Source organism: Aegilops tauschii, chromosome 4 (genome assembly GCF_002575655.3).
Source record: "Aegilops tauschii subsp. strangulata cultivar AL8/78 chromosome 4, Aet v6.0, whole genome shotgun sequence".
Classification (NCBI taxonomy): Eukaryota; Viridiplantae; Streptophyta; class Magnoliopsida; order Poales; family Poaceae; genus Aegilops; species Aegilops tauschii.
In genome coordinates, this window is record NC_053038.3 from 525,116,260 (window position 1) to 525,144,005 (window position 27,746).

General features: G+C 45.8%; 1 pseudogene; it reads right to left on the minus strand.

Annotated features, from left to right (window-relative positions):
- Window positions 1-40: 40 nt before the first annotated feature.
- LOC123493753 (U-box domain-containing protein 70-like) lies at window positions 41-25,367 on the minus strand (annotated as a pseudogene).
- Window positions 25,368-27,746: the final 2,379 nt, after the last annotated feature.

Sequence of the window (27,746 nt, forward strand, 5' to 3'; positions counted from 1 at the left end):
ACCTCTGCCCAGCTTTTTTTTTTTTGCTAAAGGGGGAATGCCCAACTCAGAGTAAATCCACGCTTTGATATTGTCGACGGTCTCTGTGTGCATACACGCCATGCTCAATGACGTCCTTAGAGCAACTCCAACGCGCCGACCCATTTGGTCCGCGTGCGTACGTTTGGGTCGTGGCGGACAGACTGTTCATGACTTACAAAATAGTTTATTCATAGAATGTTCGCTGATTTCATGACTTACAAAATAGTTTATTCATAGAATGTTCGCTGATTCAAAAAATAATCATGCATTTAAAAAAAATCAAGTATCTAAACCCAAGTATAGTACAACAATGAGAGGCATTTTGCAGCAAGTTGCCGATGCATTGTGGCATCGGCATACTTCTTCACTTTCCACGGCTCCATTTCTGGGACTTACTTGCAGTCGCCATGGTCCGCAGGATGTCCAGCGGCCTCCAGTCGGTGTCGGACGTGAAGGTCGGCCGCTGCTTCCGCTCCAGGTTGCAGCACCTCAGCGCCAGCCGAAGGAGCCGCTCTGCCTGCACCCTCGGCCAGCTGCCGGCAGATGCATCCAGCAGACCATATGGCGTCCATCTTGAGCGCCTCCTGCACCTGCTCCACGATGTTGACACTATTAGGAAAAGGCATGCTAGTGACGCACCTGTTTTGGCTACTAATGGCGCACTACAGGTGCGTCACTAGCATCACGCCATTAGTAATTAATATTAATGGCGCACTCCCTGGTGCGTCATTAGTATTTGGTAATGGCGCACTACAGATTAGTCTCCGAATACAATTCATCATATTAGTTTTTAAATTCAAAAGACCGAACAAAGTTAGAACATTACAAGTCTCGAGACCGCGAGTAGCGAGTTTGTCTTCACATTACAAGTCGATATCGATCATCTAAACTACCATCACATAGAAGAGAGCTGCGGTCATCACGATTAGCATCATCGCGATGAAACTGGTCTTCATCCGGTTCCTCCTCTCTCCCGCTAGATAGCGCGCGTATCTAGCTTCCGCCTCCGCCCTAGTGGTGTACCCTTTGTAATTGTTACCGCTGAAACGATGAACCTGTCTCCGACACTCCTCCCAGTCGTCGTAGACTCCGGGAACCTTACCCTTGTACACGACATACGATGGCATCTCTATGCACTAGCTAAACAAAACGTTAGTAGCAATTCACAGACAATACATAAGCAATATATAAGTATGCAATAAAAGGATCGGAAGAGAAAAGCAACACATTAATAGCACGATTCATGGTCCTACTAATAAATAGTATCGATTACATATAAGTTGAACGACTGTCCAAACCAAAGAGACATACAAGTTCATTAAAGTTTAATATTACAACATGAGCCAATCGACATTTCATAACTACATAGCATCACTACTTTCGACTCGACTCAGGGACCGGAGCGTGGATGAAGCCGCCGTCTTTCGTGATGGTCATGAAATCGCGGGTGTTGTCAGCCTGCATTTGTAGCGTTGTTTCTATCTCACTGTTGGACGGTTGATATCTGAGATAGAACTGCCCCGAGGTACGAAGGACATCTTGATGGATGATTTCCGCAAACTCCGACTAGATGCGAAAGAATTCTTGTCTGATGTCCGCGTCCTCGATTGCCGACAAGCGTGCGGCCCAATCTTTGAGATTATTTGGTAGCAGAAGGTGATTATGGTCCCGTACGATCGCCCGCATGTGATTGAGGGCGTAGTAGGCATCCTTCTGACCGCCAGGCGGCTACTTGACGCAGGGGAACATCGTATTGTGGGTGAACACGTGCTTGCCGTACCTACGAACTGGCCTGCTGAAGGTGCCTCCAGATTTGGCGTAGCCGGGGAGAACATCATCAAGAACTTTCTTGATATTTGTGTAGTCTTTCTTCGACTGACGACCCGGGTCGAAATACGTGGCCATAGAATATTTCGGGCTTAAGAGGATGAGTGTGCAATGTGTGTCACTGCACAAAACACGGAATGTTAGAAAAAAAAAGAACGATCGAAATCTAAGAAATCATATGTTACGGGGTGGTGAGGGGATGACTTACTCGGGAAAGTAAGGCCGAGGAAGTTATCCTTATCTGGGTTTGCCAGAATGACGCCTTCGAGGTATGAACTCGCGACTTGCCGGTCCCCAGCGCTGCCCAAGATCTTGGCACGCATGTAGAAGGGGTCGACTATCACAATGTCCGGGGTCTTGTCTCTAATGATCCGCATCTCCATACTCAACGAAAATAGCCGAACGAAGGTGTAGTGCAGCGGATGAAGGTTAAACATAGCGAAGATGTCATCAAACCGCAGGACTATCGTACCCCCGATGGCGCTATCCACAAAGCCCTTGCCCTCTGGCACCTTGGCCACGAAAACCGGGTATGCCACATCATTCTCGGAGAGACGCCGCTTCTCCAAAGAAAGAACACTGTCATGCAGACTCCGCATAGCACCGGTTGCAGCATTGAGCAGATTAGTCGGTAGCATCGCCCTACCCGCCACATGCACCCTCCTCGAGATATCCTTAGGTGAAGGTGGCCCGTCCTGAGCACGGATTGTACTCGGTGCCGGCTGGCTCGCACCGCCCTTGTTATTCTTTCGTTTCCGTCCCTTCTTCCTCATCCGCTGTAATGGGATCGAGTTCTGCTCAGAGACCGCCTTCTTGAGTGTGTTGGGGCTGATAATATTCCGCATCTCGGCTATCTGAGGCTCGGTGAAGGCGGCAGCTGGAGGCGTCTCCTGAGAACTGAACGCCAGACGACGCCTGTTGCAATTGGGTTTCTCCGCGGTACCAGCTAGATCGCGGTCGTCTTTTTCAGGGTTGGGTTCTTGAGAAGGAGGCCCGAAGAATTCGTCACCGTACCCATGTTCGGCAAAGTACTTATCGACGTTGGTAAATGTATCGTCGTCGTTGTTGTCGTCGTCCGGATCCTGTGCCATATGCATGTCCGGATCCTGTGCCATAGGGATGTCCGGCATGCCCGGTAGCGTTGCGGCGGTCTTGCCATGGCTTGGTGCCGGCACGACTGGCGGTGTTGTCTGTGGGGTGGTGTCCCCCGCCCCCAAACGAACCTGGCTCTTTGGCCAAAGCAGGGGCTAGCTTACGCATGCGCTGAGGGTCATCACATCATCTTCGTCGGCCCCAGCGGGTCGAATCGGAGGTAACAACTCGTCGCAGCCTGGCAGCACCCGAACCAGTTCAACCCTATACACGGTGGGTGGCATCGGATTACCGTGGAACACGGGGTTGCCCGGTTGTACGATTCTGCCCTTGGCGACATCGATCAACTCGCCGCCCACGAAGTGCAGGAGAGTGCATGGAACGTCGGCGGCGCCCTGCGAAAACATGTAGGGCGTCAGGGATGCCCAGCCAAAGGCAAGGAGATGAAGTCATCGGCAGAGAGGCTTAGTTACCGTGATGGCGTCGAGCTCGGCTAATGTCGAGGCACCGCCAACGGCGGGCGTGCAACTGACGGAGGGGCCGCTTGCTGCCGAGGTGCCGGCCGGCGTACACCCGGGTGCATTAAGCTCCAATGCCCGTGCCGGCGCCGGAGACATCAATACCGCCTCCGCCGGAGACACCAATGGCGCCGCATGCGCGTTGTGCGAGTTGCTGGCCGTGAAGCTGGGAACCGGGGGCGGCCCCTGTTGGCCGCCCGCAATCCACGTCTGCAGCCCCTGAATCAAGGTAGGCACAATGGCGGTGAGCGTCGTTCCCAGTTGTTGTTGCACTTGCTCTTGGACAATCTCCGGAATCCGCGCCACTTGTGCCTTGAGTTCTTGAACCTCGCGCGAGTGGCTTTCCGAGCTGGTCTTTTTCTCCTTTCGCCCACTAGCGTTATAGTATGACGACCATTTTGTGGACAAGCCTTTGCCGGCCACACGACCAACTGACGACGGCTTACTGAGCTTATCCTTGTTTTTCATTACGTTCAACGCCCTATTTAGAGTGCTGTCCCAAGGGGAGCTCTGAGACGACCCCGCGCTACTGCTTTCAGTCTCCTGTGGAAGGAATGTGAACCGTTTAGAAATTAGGCTTCATTAATTAGAATGCAACCATATGGAGCTAATTACGCGGGGGTGTATTCCTTACCAGAACACGCTCAAGCGCCTTGGTCTTCGGATCCGTGGTAATCCTCCTTTGTTACCGGGTCCTCCTTGTACCGGGCCCTGACATAGTTCCTGGTCTGCTTGTCACGGTATTTCTCGAAGCGGGGCGGTAGGCCTTGCTCGGCACGCTCCGCGTCCTCCTTGTCCCATATAGGTTCCGCCCCTCTGTAACCGCCGGGACCGAGTTTGTGGACCCCTAAGTTCAAGTCCCGCATCTCTTTCCCCCACTGACTTGATTCCTCGGATGCGCCGCTCTCGCACTTGATCTTGAACTCCTTGTAGTCATCTTCGCTGATCGAAGGATCTTTCGCCTTGATCTTCTCATAACTATCACCTTTGTTAATCATTCTCTTCACCGCGCTTCTCCAAGTAGACAGGGCTGTGCTCATCTTCATGAGGGCGGCACTGTTCACTTTATTCCCTGAGAGGCGTGTGTTTGCAAAGTCAGAGGGGAACTTGTATCGTTCGTGCAGCTTCGTGAAGAGGAGGTTGCGCAAATTCCCTCGGTCCTTATGCCTTAGGTTCTTGGTGTTGATCGAGACGGTGCTCCGAAGAATGCACCCGAGCTGAACCGAGTACCCCTTGACTAATTCTTTGGGCGCCGTTGGATCCCCGTTGGAGTTCACTTCAGTAAATTCCTCCTTGACGGTGCCGAGCACGTTCGGGCGCCGGTCCTTCCATTGCCTCTTCGGTTGGCTGCCATCTGTGCGTGCGCTGCCATCATCAGTGGTGGCATCCTCGGTGGCACCATCAGTGGTGTCATCCCCGACGCCACTAGGGGTTGTGTAGTCAGGATCGGTGTCTTTCGCGGCGTCCTCATAGCGGTGAGGTTCTTCCTCCATCTCCTGGGACAGCTCCCAGAATGCCTTGTCGCCCGAACCGTCGGCCTCATCGTTGTGGGCCATGTTTCGCTCTAAATAGGAAAAAAGTTTGGTCAAAAAGTTGGTTATTGTCAAGGAACAAGATCATGGTCTCATCATTTAGGGTTTGTCGACACCGAGGCATCATCGTTGTGGGCCATGTTTCGCTCTAAATAGGAAAAAAGTTTGGTCAAAAAGTTGGTTATTGTCAAGGAACAAGATCATGGTCTCATCATTTAGGGTTTGTCGACACCGAGGCATCCTAAAAGCTAAGCTTTTATCATTTAGGGTTTGTTGACGTCGAGGCACCCTAAAAGCCTAAGCTTTCATCATTTAGGTTTTTATCGACACCGAGGCACCCTAAAAGCCAAGGTTTTATAATTTAGGGTTTGTCGACGCTAAGGCACCCTAAATGCTAAGTTAAGTTTTCATCATTTAGGGTTTATCGATGCCGAGGCACCCTAGGTTGACTGATATATATGGGTATCTTCTAATAATATACCCTATCAAGAAAAGGGAAGGAGAATTCTAAGTTGGGCCTAATCACTTGGCTCTATTGCCACCTATGGTTTAATGCAGCAAGAATAAAGGGGAAGTTGATCCTACTTAATTAAGTACTAAGATACCCCGGCCCATGCATTAGTCGCAAGTACCCCATATGTCCTATTTTTAGCAAAGTCATGCTAAAATTCACGGAAAATTTCAGCATGACCTTTGCTGAAAATAGGACATATGGAGTACCCGAATTTGCCGGAACGGAAGTTAATCGACATTCCAGCAAACTCAAGGGCCTCTCGGGGTACCTGCAAAATCATCACGACACGATGGTCGGAGACAAAACACAGCAAACTAGCAAAGTTACTGACCTGTTTACAGAAATTGTTTTCTGTAAAAGATTTACAAGTCTTTCTCAATGTGATCAATTGATGGATCAACATGCCAGCCAGCCAGGCAGGTGATTGTCACTCAAATTAAGCTGGGCTTAGACTGACTGAAGCATCTGTCTTCCTCCCTTTCTTTTTCTCTCTTCCTTTCACATTAACTTTACTTTCCAAAGGAAATAAAAATACAATGCATACATACATACTAAAGCAGGTAGATAGATAGATAGATAGATAGATAGATGAGCATCTTCAGTTTACAAGAATGAATATAAACAAGCAAAGAATGCATGCATGCATATCAAAAGTTGGCATCTACTGCTACTACTACTGCTTGCCTTTGCTGCTTTATCAGCCCATGCCCATGCCCATGCAAGTCACTGCATATGCATCCCACTGCAGCACAAGCCTTGACAAATCTACCAAGCCTGCCTAAAGCATGTCTGCATGATGGGTATCACACTATCAATTACTACCAGTTAATTACTAGTCATGCCAAATAAGATACTCCTCCTCATCATCATATAAAAAAAATGACCAATCAGCACATGCATCAATATGCTCCTCTCCTCTGCTATTACTTCTCTGCTGCTAAAACATAACCACAACAATAATAACAACTAGTGACCACCAACCAATAGCAGTCTCATTCACCACACAATTCAACCAGACAACACAGACAGACTTTCAGGGATGGTTTGATCAACCTAGAGAGTCTCTCTTTAACAGTAGCAAAATGGTTTGATCATTTTACATGCGATGTTCAGTAAATCAGATAAAAGCTAATTCTGCACCATTTTATACAACTTCTTTGGCAAGCAAGTACTTGCAAGTAACAACCTAGAGCAGGATATCCACTACAATTTTTACGACAACAGATTAGATGGTGGCATGGTTCTTCCTCCCGCGTGATGGGCATTCCTAACAGCTAATACTCAAAAACATACAAGATGCACTACACTCCAAAGCCTCCAAGGCAAGAATTGAATGAACAGTTGCTTATAGGCCTCTACTGATCAGCCCATAAAAGGTCAGGTAAAGCTCTATCCCAATTCCCCATGCACACAATGGAATTATGGAACAAGCCCTTAACCTCAAAAGAAAAAGATTTATGTGTAGTTTGTACCAAATTTCAATACTTCCACAGCTGATTTGTTTGTTTTTGTTTCTATAGGTGTTAGGTTATGAGGGTTACAACTAGTTACAAATCTTAACAGATACTTATCGTCTTGGGATGCAAAGAATGAAGTTAAATTGGTCTTTCTAATTGAGCAAAAGGTCTGGAGGGTTAGAGCAGATTGAGACCACCGAGTTATGGTAGAGCTGGTGTGCACTTTCTGTAGGTACTGTCAGGGAGATGGCCAGTTAATCCGCAAAATTTCTCTATTTGAGAGATTGTGTCGGCTGCGAGTTCGTGCAGATTTTGCTTCTATCATGCATAGTTAAAACTTATCTGCTCACATATGTTCAGTTGCTGCAGATGAAGCATGGGTATTGCAGTAAATATGTCAACAGTATAAAGTGAACAATTGATTCAGTAACCCCACTTTTTATTTGACAGATCTACATGCCTACAAAAATACAAGCAGTGTTCCTTTCTTCTGATGAAAATACGTGATTCTTGTCCCATATCTCTGATAAAAACTTGATCAGAAGGGGAGAGAGGCGAGAGAAGAGGTCACCTTGGCAACAGGGGAACCAAATCCAAAGAAATTGAACCCGCAGTAGCTAATCCACGGCCCCGTTTCTTCACCCAACACAACCAGATTAGATGGGCGCAATCTCTTGCACAAACTGCACACACGCACGCATGAGATGCGGGAGACGAAGAAGAAAACTAGAAAGGGAAGAAGAGAAGGGGAAGATGGATTCGTACCTCTTCTTCTTCTTCTTCTTGAGGAGGAGAGGCTGCAGACTTGAGTCCAGGCGGCAGCCTGGATTGGGGGGAGCAGCCTGCGGCGAGGGATCCGCGCGACGGAGGGGGCGAGGTGGAGGGAGGGAGGAGGTGGCGTGGCGGAGGTCCGGTTCGTCAAGGTGGGTCTGGGCCTGCTTCGGTGCTCGACGGTGTGGAGACGGAGACGCGTCGGGGTGGGGTCGGAGGGGGAGGAAGGGGAGGATGGGGAGAGGGAGGCGGCGGGGGCGCGTGGGCGGCTGCGGTGCAGTGGGTCGGGGCAGCGGCGGCGGCGGCGCAGTGGGTTGGCGCAGTGGGTGGGGGGGGGCTGATAGAGATGTGATCGATTAGGGGAAAGGGGATTTGGGATTTTAGTGGGGGGGGGAGGGTTAGCAATGGCGCACCCCCTAGCGGTGCGCCATTAGTAATTTTTTTGGATAGCAATGGCGCACCCCCTAGAGGTGCGCCATTAGTAATCTTTTTTTTGGATAGCAATGGCGCACCCCCTAGCGGTGCGCCATTAGTATTTTTTTTAGGATTTTTTGTTGCCTAGCGGAGGGCCGACAACGGCGTCTTGAACCCTAGGTCTCGCTCGGGGGGGGGGGGAGGGAGGGGGTGGGTGGTGCGCTCGGCCGATTCTGTTCGGGGGAACCGAGCGAGGAGACAGGGGAGGGTGCGGGGGGTCGTCTGCGGGTGGAGCGGGGGAGGGTTAAAAATATTCATGAATTCAAAAAGTGCCCATGAAATTTAAAAATATTCATGAGTTCAAAAAATATTAACAAATTCAATACTTTTTGTGAGTTAGAAATTCAATACCATAATAAACATAAATAAATATTCATGAGGACACTAGAACAGAGGAAATATCATTTCAATAGGTCGAAATACAATCGAGAAATGAAGGCTACAATTTAAATACAATCAATCTTAGCTAGCTATCTGTTCACAATCTTCTTGCCCTTATTTTTCGTAAATGGAGTTCTTCTCTTGAACGGACGTCCTTTAGGTAGGGTGGTCCTGCTTCTTCTTGTGGTGTATGCTGGTACTTCATCGTCGTCGTCATGTTCCATCTTCGGGTCGCCGTACTTGTCGAAGTCTTGCTCATTGCCGACTCCATCCATTCCGATGATCTTCCTTTTGCCTCTCCTCACGATAACACGACTGGGCTTTGACGGGTCGGTAATGAAGAAGCATTGGTCCACTTGGGAAGCCAGTACCCATGGTTCATTTTTCGCGGTGACGTTTGCGCCCACGGTCTTGGATTTGGCTTCTGGTATAACCATGGTGGTGAAATACCGATCTTCTTTTAGGACGCTCTTGGCCCATCTGACTACTTGATATTTTAAGTGAGAGATCACCCTAATAAAAGCGACTACCGCGCAATCAAGAAGGGTGCATCATAAGGGATAAACATCTCAGGCAATTCATAATAGCATGATATGGTATAGCCCTTTCTGACGGAGAAGTATTTCATTTCTTCGTCTTCGGCATTCGCGTCGGTGTTCACCTTCGCGAAGATTGCCACCACCTTGTTGATGCACCAGATAATATTGCTATCTCTATAGCTAACAAAATAATGCATTACAACAAGGTTGACACGCAGGTCATTAAAGTGCAATCATATGGCTCCAGCCATCATGCCGAATCATGACACGCAGGTCATGTTAATCAAATTACATCATATAGTCATCTCATACATAATCGAATTAGTATGAGCACTGCTATACCACATCACATGCACATCCTGCAAAACCAAGTTAGACGCCTCTAATAGGTTTATGCAAAATTTTATTTTACGTGGCTTCTAAGGTTTTGACTTAAACCGCAGCTACCAACGTTTTATCATCAAGTATGATTATTCAAGTTGCTACATTAACATCTCGGGGTGTATGAAACACGAGATAATTAAATCTCGAGCCCCATACTAAACTTCGTCATACGCATGACCCCCATGCAGATAATATCTGCAATGCCCTTTCATCTGCGAATTTCATCTTTCTTTTGACTACGGCAGAACCCAAAGAACTGATAGCACTTCCATGATCAATCAGGATCACGGATTGCCAGAACTTTGTCAAATTCCACCATGCTGTCTCGAGATTGAGCAAACGCAAATTCTAGGGAAGCAACAAGAACCTCGGGTAACAGATTTCATCTGTCACCCGCATAAATAATTTTCAGCAATAGATCTCATCTACTACCTAATTATATTATGCAATACGCATACATCTCCATGTATTCTAGATCGAAACCTGCATCTACGCATAGCACGGCTCTTGATGCCACTGTAGGGGAACGCAGCAGAAAACAAAAATTTTCCGACCTACGCACCAGCCCAGGACCACTATGGAGACTGCATACATGGTTTGATCTTTTTCGTTACCGACTCGTAGTGCAGCGGGAAGTAGAGTCGATGACGATCGGCGGTGCAGATCCCCGCAGCTAGGATTTACAACCTCCCAACCGCGAGGATGTATACCCTCATCTGCTCCTCAGACAGCCCTCCAGGAGGCGGTCGAACAGCCCCCCGGACGGTGTCGCGGACAGCCCTTCGGGAGGACCTTCGAAACTCGAACGGTCACTCGGACAGCCCTTCGGGAGGACCTTCGAAACTCGGACGGTCACACGGACAGCCCTTCGGGAGGCACTCACGAACTAAGACCGAAACTACGATCTCTCTACAGAGTTGCACACATACGGTGTCATCTATCCGGCAGGGCTTCGCCGTCCAGAACTAGTTCCTGCCGGAACCCAGACAGCCTTACGGCTCTACGAAACTCTTTTCGTGGGAGGGAGAGAAGAAGCCAGATAATGCATGGCATGTGTATGAGAGCAAGGGATGAGTGTGGAGGGCTGCCCCTCCACCTCTATTTATAGGAAATCCCAAGGGGGTAGGGTAGTTTCACAAAAAACCCAAAATGCACATGAATGAAGTCCTTCCACAAGGACCTAGGAGTGAAACCAAGGAACAAGAGGGTCCCCAAGGGGGGATACCCCATGTGGCCGGCCACACCCTCATGAGGGGCCCAAAAAATGGCTCCTATCCATCCATGTCATCCCCAAGATCTTTTGGAGCAAAGCCCCAAAAGGTGGCTTTCCATAAAGTAACCATAAAGCTGATTTTCACTATTCACGACGACATTTTTCAGCGTCTGATCGAACTGAAAATATTTATGTGGGCTAAGAACATTTCCAGTACCCACTAAAATGATTTTCAACGCGTTCCGAAACAATTCCGGTTTTAGTGATTTTCATCTGCGAAACGCATCTGATGTGGCTCCGGCAGCTCCAGAACATTTCCGGTTTTTATCTCAGAAAATTCCAAAAAGCTTCCAGAATGATTCTGGCATCCTCCAAGAATTATCAGGCATGTGCCGAAACCAATTTGACTTAATGGTGTATCCCGAAACAACTTTTCGGTATCATCGAAACTTATCCGATGACCTCTCTCTGCGGTACGATTCCGCTGTCCGAAACTTTTCGGTGTCCGAAACTTTTTCGGTGATTTTCTCTCAGACTCCCTGTCTAGTATTCAGCAGATAGATGACCCTTAAGTGTGTGACCCTATAGGTTCGGTGAAGTATAGACATGACCCGGAACCCCTTCCGATCAATGATCAACATCGGAGCCGTGGACACCCATATTGACCCCTATACCCACACGAATAAATATTCGAGTGAACCTCCAGTTGCCGTGTGCTATTCCTGTTGCTTCGCGATATGTTACAAATACCCGAGGTGAGACATGTTGGCATTCCCGTGGATCAACAACTTGTCCACTATGCTAGTTACCTCGTTACCGGTATTGTTCTCTTTTCTCGTTATCGTGTTCCGGCATCCCCGTGATCAAATCACAAAGTGTCTGGCCAGACGATGATGGATACCGTAACACCGAGAGGGCCCAGAGATATCTCTCCATCGTCGGAGGAGCAAATCCCAATCTTGAGCTATCAAGTTACTTGACACACTTTTCCATGAACCCGTAAGCCGCCGTAATAGCCACCCAATTACGGATGACGTTTAACAAACCCCAAAGTTCATGAAGCAAGCATGAAGAAACTCGATACTCTCATGGTCTAAGGAATCATGCAAACGTTAACCATCTCTGTGTTATGTACCAATAAACTTGTGACGAATGAATCTCATAGCATAACATCATGCCGGGTCGATTCAACACAAATGTTCTCTTAACATTATGCCCTCAAGGTTGCTGACATAGACATGCCCATGACCAGGAAAACATAACCATCATGCAACACTTGAGCTAGTCTTAGAGGCCAGACTAGGAATACATTTTACCGTTTATTATTCCACACGTGCATATGAGTCTTCCTCCGAGCCTCGTGGTTATTGCAGACTCGAGAACCATAGCAGTTATAGCATGGAACATAAACATAATTATGAACTCGGAGATAAATAATATCATGTATTATTGCCTCTAGGGCATATCTCCTACAGACTCCCACTTGCACTAGAGTCAATAATCTAGTTAATGCTAATGCACTTTACACCTGTGGCACACCGGTGTAAATATGCTTCGCTTGTGGTATAGCCTGATGTCCAACGGATCTGACGACTTCAGTTCCGTGTGTATCTTTGCATGTCCTCGCGTTTTCACGTTTTCACAAAAATTCATATTTTGTGTGGACTTGGCTTTGTATGTATGTGAATCACAGGTCGAACCTGGATTCCTCAGACTGAGTTATGGAGCAACTACCTGCAGTAGTGTCCCATTGTCAAAAGCCATCTTGGAGCTATACTAAGTTCATGAATGAACTATATGATTCAACATCTTCTTTGTCGCTTCTAAAGCGTCAACATACTTAGCCCTTGTTATAGAATTCGCCACAGTAACTAGTTTGAACAAGTTCCAACTAACTGTGCCACCACATTGTGTGTTACACAAAACCCTTAACTTAAATCGAAAATCGCACGGTGAAAAGATGAAGACTATCGATGTAACATTTTACAACGAACTCTTCATGATCTCCGCTTGCAAGAAAACATATCATCAGTACTTACTCTAGTACTCAATGACATCTTTCACTGTTGTCCCACGATCAGTACTTTGATCACTTTAGTATCCATACTCGCAACACCTTGGGAGTATCGGACATATCTGGTTGTTCTACATACCATGGAATACATGATTAATCCAACCACAAAAGTGTGTGGAATCTGCATCATGTATTTTACTCATCAGTGTTTTGGGACACCGAGTCTTGCAAAAACTCCTTCCATGTGACTTTGGCAAGAATCACTCCTTGGCGTTTTAAATGCTAAAAGGTTTTAGCATCTTGTCAATATGTATTCATTGCTTAGCCCCATTAGGTAAATCTATCTCCATAGATCATCATGCCTAATATTGAGGCTATTTAGCCTAAGCACTTCATCGAAAAACTATTTTCAAATGAAGTCCTAATTCGTGTCAAGAAATTTATTTCCAATTACCAATGTGCCAAGCACATAAGGTTTTTAGAAATATTATTACGCTCCCACTTACTTTCTTGAATTACAAGCATCTTCGTTACCCATTGATGAAGTCAAAACCCCTTTGACCATTTCATCAAAACACGAAGATTCCAACTCCATTTTGCTCTCTTCTGTCCATTGCTGGAACTCTGAAGTTTGCATACCTACTAGCATCCTCTGGATCGACAAGTTACTTTGGACTGTATCATATACAAGTCCTAGCTTTCATTTCCATCAGATGGAAATCCTTTTATCATCCATGTTTCATATCTCATGATTGAAATATGTATTAATTGCTAGTTCAACCCGAACCGACTTTAAGCATCGCTACGATGAAAACAACCTCATCGTAGTCAACTCTTGAACTTGTTATTTCAACAAGTCGAGCTTTATGGATAAAACATTTTTATCCATATCAGTTTTAAGTTCCATAAATATTCGTTAGACTCTAAGTCTTCCGAAAGGTGTATCAAGGTTTTAATCTTGAATCACTTATATGGAAACCAACTTGGGTTGTATTGGCATTTAGCCAATTCCGGAGTCAGGGCCCATCAACGCTTCCTTGTGTATCGTAGGTATAATGTTGTCTAACAACAATATCTCGTTTGCGCACCTGAGAGGTTTGCACGAGCCTTGCCTACGTGGTTCAGCTGCAAGTTCGACCGAAGTTCATACATTTTATTGTAGAGACTTCCGTATCAGTCGCAGTAGGAAACTCTGGAATTACTTCCAAGGTCTCTTTCCTTTGATCTGATGACTTAGATACTGTTTATCTCGTCGAGTTGCACTATTCTCCCACTCACCTTTTTGAAAGAACCATTCTCTTTAAAAGCACACCGTTTCGCGGCAAAACTATTTGCCTCGGTATAGTGAGGGAGGAATACCCAACATTTTGGTATAACCTACAAAGTAGCACTTGTCTGATTTGGAATAGGTTTGTAACCTTTTACACAAGCCCCATATTCCAAATGTTAAGAAAAGATATAACATGGTCGGGCGTACCATACCATGGCTTCATTTCAACAGACCCGATGTAACTCTTTTCAGTGTAAAAGCCGCAGTATCTAAAGCATCACTTTAAAAGGGATAATGGCAAATTTATTTATGTCATCTTTGACCTTACCATGTCATAAATGGTTTGATTACATCTCCACGGACTTTCCACTTGCAGTGGTGTTCCGGGAGGTGCAAGTTATGAAACCCCTTTCACAACTCATCAGACATTCGCTAAACATGTAACTCAAATATTCCTTTGTGCAATCAAATTGCAGAAACATAATTTTCTTGTTACAATAACTTCTACTTCGTTTTTGAGAACCTTTCGAATGATTTCAAAAGATCCAGACTTACGTCTCATCAAGTAAATATCCATATATCTACTTGAGTCATTTCTGAAGATAAATAAATCCACCACTAACAACACTTATCGGACTACACACATCAAATGTATGATCACTAATAAGTTTGTTGTTCGTTCCTTATGTCCTGTGAACGGTATTTTAGTCACTTCACTTTTCGGAGGAAAGTTGCAAGTGTCAGATGATTCAAAATCAAAAAGACTTCAAAATCCATCATAATGGAATTTTCCATGCGGGTTTCTCCAATGTGACCAAATGTAGTGCCACACTTGTGTGGTATTCTTTTAGTCTTGCGACATTTAGCGTCAGTGTTATGGATGTATCATATTACCCTCAATATTCATAACATACGTCCCATCGATAATGGAAGTATGGCCCTTATGTTATTCATAATACTTAACAACAATTGTTGTTTTTATGAACAACTCTTTTGCAACAAACATTGTGCAATGGGCTAGAGTGTATGAAACTCTAAAATGAATTATGAAAAGTAAACCCAGAGGTATTGTATTATTATCAATATTCATAACATACATCTCATTCATAATGAAAGTATGGCCCTTGTGTTATTCATAACATCGAACATAAAAAGTTCTCTTATGAACAACCTTCTTGCAAGATGCCTTATGCAATGGGATAGAGTTTGTAAAACTCTAAATGAATTATGAAAATAAATACAGACGGCAATACACCGATGGAAGGTATAGTAACATTTACTATGTTCCATGTGTATACCTTAACCTCATTTCTAGCTAGTCTTTCATGCCATAGTAGTTCTTACATCGAGTTGCAACAGACTGCAATCGAGCGGGCATTTTTGTGATGAACTCACAATACCCAAGAATTAGTGATTAACATGTTTAACCATAATTCGCAAGAACTATATCTTTGACCAGCCTTCTATACATCAAAAACTTGTATGACATTCATACATGAGCTAGATATTCCAGTCTTCTTTCTTTTTGCCTTTATACTTCTAGCAGTTTAACTTTTAGTATTTCTCCTACTCTCAGAAGAAGCACCCAACTTAAGAGTGGCATTAGCCCCGGACTTCCTAGGCGTGTAAGTCATACTAACACCCTTTGGACACTTCCTTTATCTTTAAGTTGTTGTTTTATTCACCTTTCATTATATGACAGGCGTTCTTCTGGATCCCTTTCCCAACAGTCAAATGCATAGTAAACACTTTTACTAATACTTGCAAACAAACATTACTTTGTTTGTATCTGAAAATAATTTTCAGTTCCATGAATATCATATAACTATCCCAACTTTCGAAGTTTGGGTTTCATGGAAGAAAACATATTGCACTTGACTGAAACGGAATTATAGCTTTTGGATCAAAGGACGAGAGTCACATGATCCATAGCTTTAGCGGGAGGATACGGAAAGCATGCGATAGGACAAAGTCCTTCTCGGCACTTTTGAGGACAATCCTCATATTACGTTACCAATCGTAAAGTTTTAACCAGATATTTAACAGTTATTCAATTTTAATAGGGAAGGTGGAAACGCGAACCATTATTCTACAACTATTTTGCAAGAAACACTTAGACAGTGTTCATAATTAATTGCACTGAGAATTAAACATGTTAATTCAACAGTGCGCTCCCACTCAAATCAATATCTCTCACAATTAATTTTGAGTGATACAAGATCCAGACTTCAATTCATCGCCATAGAATCATCATCTCATAACGGGAATTTTAATCGGTAGGCCAACTTGCCGATCACATCTCTATGTGACTCTTGCTCATCTTTCGATGCATGTGTTCCGAGCTCAGGACGATCCTGCCATGAACGTCAAGACAACCAAGTGATCTTGCTGCGAGGTCTGACCTCACCCGCCTCACACTTCTCTAGTCGTTCGTACCCATGCATCCATGGCGCACCCCGAAAAGATAGGTGCCGTGACGGTGCTACACTTGGGAGAACACTAACTACTTGATATTTTAAGTGAGAGATCACCCTAATAAAAGCGACTACCGCGCAATCAAGAAGGGTGCATCATAAGGGATAAACATCTCAGGCAATTCATAATAGCATGATATGGTATAGCCCTTTCTGACGGAGAAGTATTTCATTTCTTCGTCTTCGGCATTCGCGTCGGTGTTCACCTTCGCGAAGATTGCCACCACCTTGTTGATGCACCAGATAATATTGCTATCTCTATAGCTAACAAAATAATGCATTACAACAAGGTTGACACGCAGGTCATTAAAGTGCAATCATATGGCTCCAGCCATCATGCCGAATCATGACACGCAGGTCATGTTAATCAAATTACATCATATAGTCATCTCATACATAATCGAATTAGTATGAGCACTGCTATACCACATCACATGCACATCCTGCAAAACCAAGTTAGACGCCTCTAATAGGTTTATGCAAAATTTTATTTTACGTGGCTTCTAAGGTTTTGACTTAAACCGCAGCTACCAACGTTTTATCATCAAGTATGATTATTCAAGTTGCTACATTAACATCTCGGGGTGTATGAAACACGAGATAATTAAATCTCGAGCCCCATACTAAACTTCGTCATACGCATGACCCCCATGCAGATAATATCTGCAATGCCCTTTCATCTGCGAATTTCATCTTTCTTTTGACTACGGCAGAACCCAAAGAACTGATAGCACTTCCATGATCAATCAGGATCACGGATTGCCAGAACTTTGTCAAATTCCACCATGCTGTCTCGAGATTGAGCAAACGCAAATTCTAGGGAAGCAACAAGAACCTCGGGTAACAGATTTCATCTGTCACCCGCATAAATAATTTTCAGTAATAGATCTCATCTACTACCTAATTATATTATGCAATACGCATACATCTCCATGTATTCTAGATCGAAACCTGCATCTACGCATAGCACGGCTCTTGATGCCACTGTAGGGGAACGCAGCAGAAAACAAAAAATTTCCGACCTACGCACCAGCCCAGGACCACTATGGAGACTGCATACATGGTTTGATCTTTTTCGTTACCGACTCGTAGTGCAGCGGGAAGTAGAGTCGATGACGATCGGCGGTGCAGATCCCCGCAGCTAGGATTTACAACCTCCCAACCGCGAGGATGTATACCCTCATCTGCTCCTCAGACAGCCCTCCAGGAGGCGGTCGAACAGCCCCCCGGACGGTGTCGCGGACAGCCCTTCGGGAGGACCTTCGAAACCCGAACGGTCACTCGGACAGCCCTTCGGGAGGACCTTCGAAACTCGGACGGTCACACGGACAGCCCTTCGGGAGGCACTCACGAACTAAGACCGAAACTACGATCTCTCTACAGAGTTGCACACATACGGTGTCATCTATCCGGCAGGGCTTCGCCGTCCAGAACTAGTTCCTGCCGGAACCCAGACAGCCTTACGGCTCTACGAAACTCTTTTCGTGGGAGGGAGAGAAGAAGCCAGATAATGCATGGCATGTGTATGAGAGCAAGGGATGAGTGTGGAGGGCTGCCCCTCCACCTCTATTTATAGGAAATCCCAAGGGGGTAGGGTAGTTTCACAAAAAACCCAAAATGCACATGAATGAAGTCCTTCCACAAGGACCTAGGAGTGAAACCAAGGAACAAGAGGGTCCCCAAGGGGGGATACCCCATGTGGCCGGCCACACCCTCATGAGGGGCCCAAAAAATGGCTCCTATCCATCCATGTCATCCCCAAGATCTTTTGGAGCAAAGCCCCAAAAGGTGGCTTTCCATAAAGTAACCATAAAGCTGATTTTCACTATTCACGACGACATTTTTCAGCGTCTGATCGAACTGAAAATATTTATGTGGGCTAAGAACATTTCCAGTACCCACTAAAATGATTTTCAACGCGTTCCGAAACAATTCCGGTTTTAGTGATTTTCATCTGCGAAACGCATCTGATGTGGCTCCGGCAGCTCCAGAACATTTCCGGTTTTTATCTCAGAAAATTCCAAAAAGCTTCCAGAATGATTCTGGCATCCTCCAAGAATTATCAGGCATGTGCCGAAACCAATTTGACTTAATGGTGTATCCCGAAACAACTTTTCGGTATCATCGAAACTTATCCGATGACCTCTCTCTGCGGTACGATTCCGCTGTCCGAAACTTTTCGGTGTCCGAAACTTTTTCGGTGATTTTCTCTCAGACTCCCTGTCTAGTATTCAGCAGATAGATGACCCTTAAGTGTGTGACCCTATAGGTTCGGTGAAGTATAGACATGACCCGGAACCCCTTCCGATCAATGATCAACATCGGAGCCGTGGACACCCATATTGACCCCTATACCCACACGAATAAATATTCGAGTGAACCTCCAGTTGCCGTGTGCTATTCCTGTTGCTTCGCGATATGTTACAAATACCCGAGGTGAGACATGTTGGCATTCCCGTGGATCAACAACTTGTCCACTATGCTAGTTACCTCGTTACCGGTATTGTTCTCTTTTCTCGTTATCGTGTTCCGGCATCCCCGTGATCAAATCACAAAGTGTCTGGCCAGACGATGATGGATACCGTAACACCGAGAGGGCCCAGAGATATCTCTCCATCGTCGGAGGAGCAAATCCCAATCTTGAGCTATCAAGTTACTTGACACACTTTTCCATGAACCCGTAAGCCGCCGTAATAGCCACCCAATTACGGATGACGTTTAACAAACCCCAAAGTTCATGAAGCAAGCATGAAGAAACTCGATACTCTCATGGTCTAAGGAATCATGCAAACGTTAACCATCTCTGTGTTATGTACCAATAAACTTGTGACGAATGAATCTCATAGCATAACATCATGCCGGGTCGATTCAACACAAATGTTCTCTTAACATTATGCCCTCAAGGTTGCTGACATAGACATGCCCATGATCAGGAAAACATAACCATCATGCAACACTTGAGCTAGTCTTAGAGGCCAGACTAGGAATACATTTTACCGTTTATTATTCCACACGTGCATATGAGTCTTCCTCCGAGCCTCGTGGTTATTGCAGACTCGAGAACCATAGCAGTTATAGCATGGAACATAAACATAATTATGAACTCGGAGATAAATAATATCATGTATTATTGCCTCTAGGGCATATCTCCTACAGACTCCCACTTGCACTAGAGTCAATAATCTAGTTAATGCTAATGCACTTTACACCTGTGGCACACCGGTGTAAATATGCTTCGCTTGTGGTATAGCCTGATGTCCAACGGATCTGACGACTTCAGTTCCGTGTGTATCTTTGCATGTCCTCGCGTTTTCACGTTTTCACAAAAATTCATATTTTGTGTGGACTTGGCTTTGTAAGTATGTGAATCACAGGTCGAACCTGGATTCCTCAGACTGAGTTATGGAGCAACTACCTGCAGTAGTGTCCCATTGTCAAAAGCCATCTTGGAACTATACTAAGTTCATGAATGAACTATATGATTCAACATCTTCTTTGTCGCTTCTAAAGCGTCAACATACTTAGCCCTTGTTATAGAATTCGCCACAGTAACTAGTTTGAACAGGTTCCAACTAACTGTGCCACCACATTGTGTGTTACACAAAACCCTTAACTTAAATCGAAAATCGCACGGTGAAAAGATGAAGACTATCGATGTAACATTTTACAACGAACTCTTCATGATCTCCGCTTGCAAGAAAACATATCATCAGTACTTACTCTAGTACTCAATGACATCTTTCACTGTTGTCCCACGATCAGTACTTTGATCACTTTAGTATCCATACTCGCAACACCTTGGGAGTATCGGACATATCTGGTTGTTCTACATACCATGGAATACATGATTAATCCAACCACAAAAGTGTGTGGAATCTGCATCATGTATTTTACTCATCAGTGTTTTGGGACACCGAGTCTTGCAAAAACTCCTTCCATGTGACTTTGGCAAGAATCACTCCTTGGCGTTTTAAATGCTAAAAGGTTTTAGCATCTTGTCAATATGTATTCATTGCTTAGCCCCATTAGGTAAATCTATCTCCATAGATCATCATGCCTAATATTGAGGCTATTTAGCCTAAGCACTTCATCGAAAAACTATTTTCAAATGAAGTCCTAATTCGTGTCAAGAAATTTATTTCCAATTACCAATGTGCCAAGCACATAAGGTTTTTAGAAATATTATTACGCTCCCACTTACTTTCTTGAATTACAAGCATCTTCGTTACCCATTGATGAAGTCAAAACCCCTTTGACCATTTCATCAAAACACGAAGATTCCAACTCCATTTTGCTCTCTTCTGTCCATTGCTGGAACTCTGAAGTTTGCATACCTACTAGCATCCTCTGGATCGACAAGTTACTTTGGACTGTATCATATACGAGTCCTAGCTTTCATTTCCATCAGATGGAAATCCTTTTATCATCCATGTTTCATATCTCATGATTGAAATATGTATTAATTGCTAGTTCAACCCGAACCGACTTTAAGCATCGCTACGATGAAAACAACCTCATCGTAGTCAACTCTTGAACTTGTTATTTCAACAAGTCGAGCTTTATGGATAAAACATTTTTATCCATATCAGTTTTAAGTTCCATAAATATTCGTTAGACTCTAAGTCTTCCGAAAGGTGTATCAAGGTTTTAATCTTGAATCACTTATATGGAAACCAACTTGGGTTGTATTGGCATTTAGCCAATTCCGGAGTCAGGGCCCATCAACGCTTCCTTGTGTATCGTAGAATGCGGGCGGGAAGTACATCTCAAGCTCGCATAGTATCACCACGATCTCTTCCTGTAGCCTTCTGAGTTTCCTCATGCCAACCTACTTCCGAGAGATGACGTCGAAAAAGTTGAATAGGCCAAATAGCGTTTCACGGACGTGCGCGTCCATGATCCCATGGATTGCAACTGGAAGTATCTGCGTCATCAGCACGTGACAGTCGTGAGACTTCATCCCGCTGAACTTCTGCTTCGCTGAGTCTAGGTATCTGCTTATCTTCCCCGTGTAACCATAAGGAAGTTTTACTCCTACGAGGCAGGTGAAAAACTGATCGATCTCCTCCTGACTTAGAGTGAAGCACGCAGGAGGGAAGTCATTTCCGGTCTTCTTGGCCTTTTTGCCTTTGCGACGACTTTCCGTGTCTTGCTTCGCCTCATCATCATCATCATCATTAGCGTGAAGCTCCTCCCTGATGCCCATTGATTTCAAGTCTGCCCTTGCTTTCGGCCCATCTTTGGTCCTCTCTGGCATGTTGAGCAGGGTACCAAGCAGACTCTCGCACACGTTCTCCATGATATGCATGACATCAAGGCTGTGAGGCACACGGTGGATCTTCCAGTACGGCAAGTCCCAGAAAACAGACCTCGTTTTCCATACTTTCAGCAGCGGCTCTGGCGCCTTTCGCTTCTTTCCCAGCTCTGGCGCCTTTTGCTTCTTTCCCGGCAGTGGGCAATCTTTCCAATTTTTCAACAGCTCGTCTATTTCCTCGCCGCTCCTCGTACGCGGGCGTCTTCGGGTTTCAGTTTCACCATCGAAAAGATCCTTGCGTTTCCTCCATGAGTCATCATCGCGAAGCCACCTTCGATGTCCCATGAACACGGTTTTCGAAGACCCGGGATCTCTATCTAGCTGGCAATACGTTGTGTCATCCATGCACCTGACGCATCCAGAAAATCCGTGGACCACCTACCCCGCGACATATCCGTAACCGAGATAGTCCTGCACCGTCGTGAGCAGTGCGGCTCTCATAGGGAAATATTCTTTCTCTGCGGCGTCCCACGTATTGGCTGGCGTTTTCCACAGCGTGTCTAGCTCCTCTTTCAGCAGCCCCAGATACAGATTGATGTCGTTCCCTGGTTGTTTCGGCCCTTCAATTAGGATACTCATGTGAATGTACTTCCTCTTCATGCACAACCAGGGGGGAAGGTTGTACATCCATACAAACACAGGCCAGGTGCTATGTGTGCTTCTCTGGCTGCCAAATGGATTGACTCCATCGGTGCTCGCGCCCAGCACGATGTTCCTTGGATCGTTCCCAAATTCTGGGTGTTCGAAGTTGAACGCTTGCCACTAGCTCCCATCCTTAGGGTGACTCAGCATCTTGTCTTTTTTATTTATCTCCGGATCATTTGCGTCATCTTCTCGCTTCTTCTTCTCCCTATCCGCGTGCCAACGCAGGAGCTTTGCTACCTTAGGGTCCGCGAAATACCGCTGCAGACGAGGAGTGATCGGAAAGTACCACACCACTTTTCGAGGAGCTTTCTTCCTCTTCTTGTATCGAGTGACGCCGCACACCGGACATATGGTAGACTCCGTGTGCTCGTCCCGATAAATGATGCAATTGTTCATGCACACATGGTATTTCACGTGCGGTAAATCCAGAGGACACATGATTTTCTTCGCCTCCTCGAAACTGGTCGGGCACTTGTTCCCCTTGGGAAGACGTTCGTGCCAGAATGACATGTTCTCGTCGAAGCCTGCGTCGATCATTTTGTGTTTTACCTTCATCTCCAGAGCCATGAGCATTACTTTCAGGCGTGTATCCTCGGGCCTGCATCCTTCATACAATGGAGTAACCGCGTCTATCTCCAGTTGATCCAGCTTGGCTTTCTCTCGGGCGGCAGCTCTTGCGTTATAAGTCTGCTTGAGAAGCAGCTCTTGAATATGAGGGTCCTGCACCCAGCCCATCGATGGTCCATCGTCGTCTGCTCCGGCATCTTCATCTTCATGATCATGCCCTTCGTCTGCTCCGGCATCTTCCTCATCACCATGTCCGACATCTTTTACATGATGACTGTGTACTGCATCTACTTCGTGATCATGTCCTGGAGATTCTTCGTCTTCTCGCCCGCCCTCGCCGCGGTTGTCTTGCTGCCCTTCCTCATTTCTTGCCCGGCCCCCATGGACGACTTCATAATCATCTTCATCACCTTGCCACCGATAGCCATCCATGAAACCACGCAAGAGCAGGTGGCCCCGCACCTGTATGGAATCCGGGTCCATAAGGCTCCTCAGCTTGCATCTTCGACACAGACATCTTATCTCCGTCTCGTTCTTTTGAAGCATCTCGGCCTTCGCGGAGCTCAAAAACCTATTCACGATGCCTTCGGTCATCGTGCGGACCATGGTCGCCTGCGGGGTAGAGCAAAACGATATTTTAGAACCAAGAAAAAATTTGGCATGACTTTGCCTAAAAATAGGACCAAAAAGAATGCATAGTGCCAAAATTCTCGCCGAAACGGAAATGAATCAACATTCCGGCAAAATATTGGCAACTATCGCATTTCAAATACCGGTACCTGCAAACACAAACATATATGCAACACCACAAACATATGCAACACCACAAACATACATAGATCTAGCTAGGCCATAAAAAGTGCATGTGCACGTTGTTGGAGGGAGAAAAAAGTAGATCTACAACATAAAGAAAGCTTTCCCCTTACTTACCTATCAAAGAAAGGTAATTTAATCACTTAATTTGGATGAATCTATGGTGCAAATGAGGTGAGGAGGAGGAGGCAGCCGAGACAAGATTGGAGGAGGAGGTGGAGAGAAGGAAGTGGGGAAAGTGAGTGTGTAGGTGGCTGTCCAAAATATCTAGCTGGTCCCAGGTTACTAATGGCGCACCACCCACAAATGCGCCATTAGTAACCCTGGTTACTAATGGCGCACCAGCTGGCGGTGCGCCATTAGTAGTTTTGCAAAAAAAGAAAAATGATAGTAGTGGCGCACGGGGTGACTGGTGCGCCATTACTAGTTAAAACTAGTAATGGCGCACTGTGCCCTGGTGCGCCATTAGTATTTTTGGAAAAAAAATTGTTAGTAGCGGCGCACCATGGTTGTGGTGCACCATTAGTGTCTATCACACTAATGGCGCACCAACACATGGTGCGCCACTGCTATATAGTAGTGGCGCACCGCATGTCTGGTGCGCCATTAGTGTCCATATTATCTATAGCCCTTTTCCTAGTAGTGTGAAGTCGAGCAGCCCCGTGAGCACCTGCAGGATCACCAGGCCGAACGCGTAGACGTCCGACTCCGTGGTGAGCTCGCCAGTCATGAAGAAGATTGGGTCCATATACCCCATCGTGCCCATCGGGTTCGTCCGCCGGCAGATTGTGTCCTCCTCCAACGGTTACATCTGCACAATGCGCGCCGTGCCGAAGTCCCCTAGCCGGCTCACGTTCCGTGCACCGAGGAGGATGTTCATTAGCTTCAGGTCCGCGTGGATGATGGCGTGGGGGCGGCGGCAGTGGAGGTGTGCTAGCGCGGAATGCTGCTCGGCGAGGATCCTGGTACGGTCCTTCCATGGAAGCCCCTTGGTGAGCCCATCCATGAGCGTGCCATTGGGGAGGTGCTCGTAAATAAGGATACACTAGCAATGTGCCCGTGCGTTGCAACGAATCCAAAGCAGAATAACACATATTCACAAATTTATAAGAAAACAGTCTAGTTTTGATATACATATATCACTAAAAATATCTTATGTTTCACATAAAATATATTCCTTGGACTGTTTTAATGAGGCAAGGGAGGAATGTGGTTGGTTTAATTTCAAGATACCAAGGGGTTTTCTATAAATTGGAGCAGAGAGTGGGGTATTGTTGCAAAAGTCCACAACTTACTTCACGGTCGTTAGATGCAGATCTAATGGTTAGAAATTGTTAGAGTTATATTAGTAATGTCCTTTGGTCTTTTGCATTCTAGTCTCTTGACATCCTCTTTACTCATATATATGTTGGCTTTGCCCTCCTAATATTATTAAGTTGTTCTCCTCTCAACATGGTATTAGAGCTCTAGGCTTATTTTTACCGATCCAATCTCCTATCAGCCTGTTCTGCTTCTCTGCTCCCACGGGCGTCCACACATCGATCCATAGTTGCATGTTCGATCCAATCTACACTTGGAGTCGTTGCTGCTCCTTTCCACGAATTCATTTCCTTTGCTCCGCCGCCGATCCAGTTTGCCAGATCACGCCGGTGCTCCTGGCGCCAGTCGCCGTCTCGTCTGCACCCTACCGCTCGAGGTCTGGCATCCCCCGCCGGCCTTCGGCTCTTCCAGGTCAGGCTGCCGCCACCGCCGCGTCTCGGGCTGGTTATCGAGGTCCGGCCGCCGCCACCATGTCTCTGGCTAGTGCTCGAGGTCCGGCCGCCGCTGCCGCGTCTCTGATTGGCGCTCGGGTCCGGTCGCCGCCGCCGTCGCGTCTTTGACTGGCACTCTGGTCCCACCGCTGCCGCCGACCTTTGTCTTACCCACGTCGGGTCGCCGCCGCCGCTTTGCTCCTGAACGCCGCATTGTTCGCAATTCTGGTGTACGACCGCTGCAGGAGCTGCTTCTATGGTTCTCTCAATTCATCCGTCGGTTGTGTGGATTAATAAAAAGAAGACAGAGAGCACCATGTCTTCGTGGTCGCTGGGCTATGTGGCCATTCCGCGCTGCCTGGTGATATTTGATGGAGCTAACTATACTGAGTTTGCTGCTTTTATGAGCATTCATATGCGTGGCCTTCGTCTCTAGGGAGTTCTTTCCGGCGAGGTTCCCTGTCCTCAGCGGTCAGTTCCTCCTGTGGCTCCTAACCCACTGCCACCTCCACCGGCTCTTGCCACAGATGCTTCTGATGATGATAGTGCTGTAGCCCAAGTTGCTGCTGTTGATGCGGTTGCTGCTTATGACCAGCAGGTCGTGGTTTATTCGGATGCTCTTTCCGTTTATCGTGATGATCTGGCTGCTTACACTCAGTGGTGTGGTGATGATTCTCGTGCCGCGGCTGTCCTCACTTCCAGTGTTCTACCACAGTTTGCTTCTGAGTTTATGGGCCTCTGTACTGTGTTTGAGATGTGGACTGATGTCTACTACGCAACTTTATTCTTGTAGACTCGTGTTGGGCCTCCAAGCGGAGAGTTTTGTAGGACAATAGCAATTTTCCCTCAAGTGGATGACCTAAGATTTATCAATCCGTAGGAGGTGTAGGATGAAGATGGTTTCTCTCAAACAACCATGCAACCAAATAATAAAAAGTCTCTTGTGTCCCCAACACATCCAATACAATGGCAAATTGTATAGGTGCACTAGTTTGGCGAAGAGATGGTGATAAAAGTGTAATATTGATGGTAGAAATATATTTTTATAATCTGAATAAATAAAATCAGCGAGGTAACAAATAGTAAACGGGCACAAAAACGGTATTGCAATACTTGAAAATGAGGCCTAAGGTCCGTACTTTCGCTAGTGCAATCTCTCAACAATGCTAATATACTTGAATCATATAACCATCCCTCAAAGTGCAACAAAGAATCACTCCAAAGTTTCTATCTAGCGGAGAACATAAGAAAAAATTGTTTGTAGGGTACGAAACCACCTCAAAGCTATTCTTTCCGTTCGATCTATTCAAGAGTTCGTACTAAAATAACACAAAGCTATTCTTTCCGTTCGATCTATCCTAGAGTTCGTACTAAAATAACACAAAAGCAAATTCATATTCATAATACTCAATCCAACACAAAGAACTACAAGGAGACCCCAAAGTTTCTATTGGAGAAAAGATAATAAAAACGTTCATCAACCCCTATGCATAGATTATCCCAATGTCACCGCGAGAATCCGCGAGTTGAATGCCAAGACACATATCAAGTGAATCAATATGATACCCCATTGTCACCTCAAGTATTCATGCCGCAGGACATACACCTCCTCATCGTGGTGGCCATAGGATGATGAAGATGGCCACTGGTGATGATCTCCCTGTAGGAGATATGCCCTAGAGGCAATAATAAATGATATTATTTATCTCCGAGTTCATAATTATGTTCATGTTCCATGCTATAACTGCAATGATTCTCGAGTCTGCAATATCCACGAGGCTCGGAGGAAGACTCATATGCACGTGTGGAATAATAAACGGTAAGAAGCATTCCTAGTCTGGCCTCTAAGACTAGCTCAAGTGTTGCATGATGGTTCTGTTTTTCTGATCATGGGCATGTCTATGCCAGCAATTTTGAGGGCACAATGTTAAGAGAACATTTGTGTTGAATCGACCCGGATTGATGTTATGCTATGAGATACATTCGTCACAAGTTAATGGTTTATAACACAGAGATAGCTAATGTTTGCATAATTCCTTAGACCATGAGAGTATCGAGTTTCTTCATGCTTGCTTCATGAACTTTGGGGTTTGTTAAACGTCATCCGTAACTGGATGGCTATTTAGGCGGCTTACGGGTTCATGGGAAAGTATGTTAATTAACTTGATAGCTCGA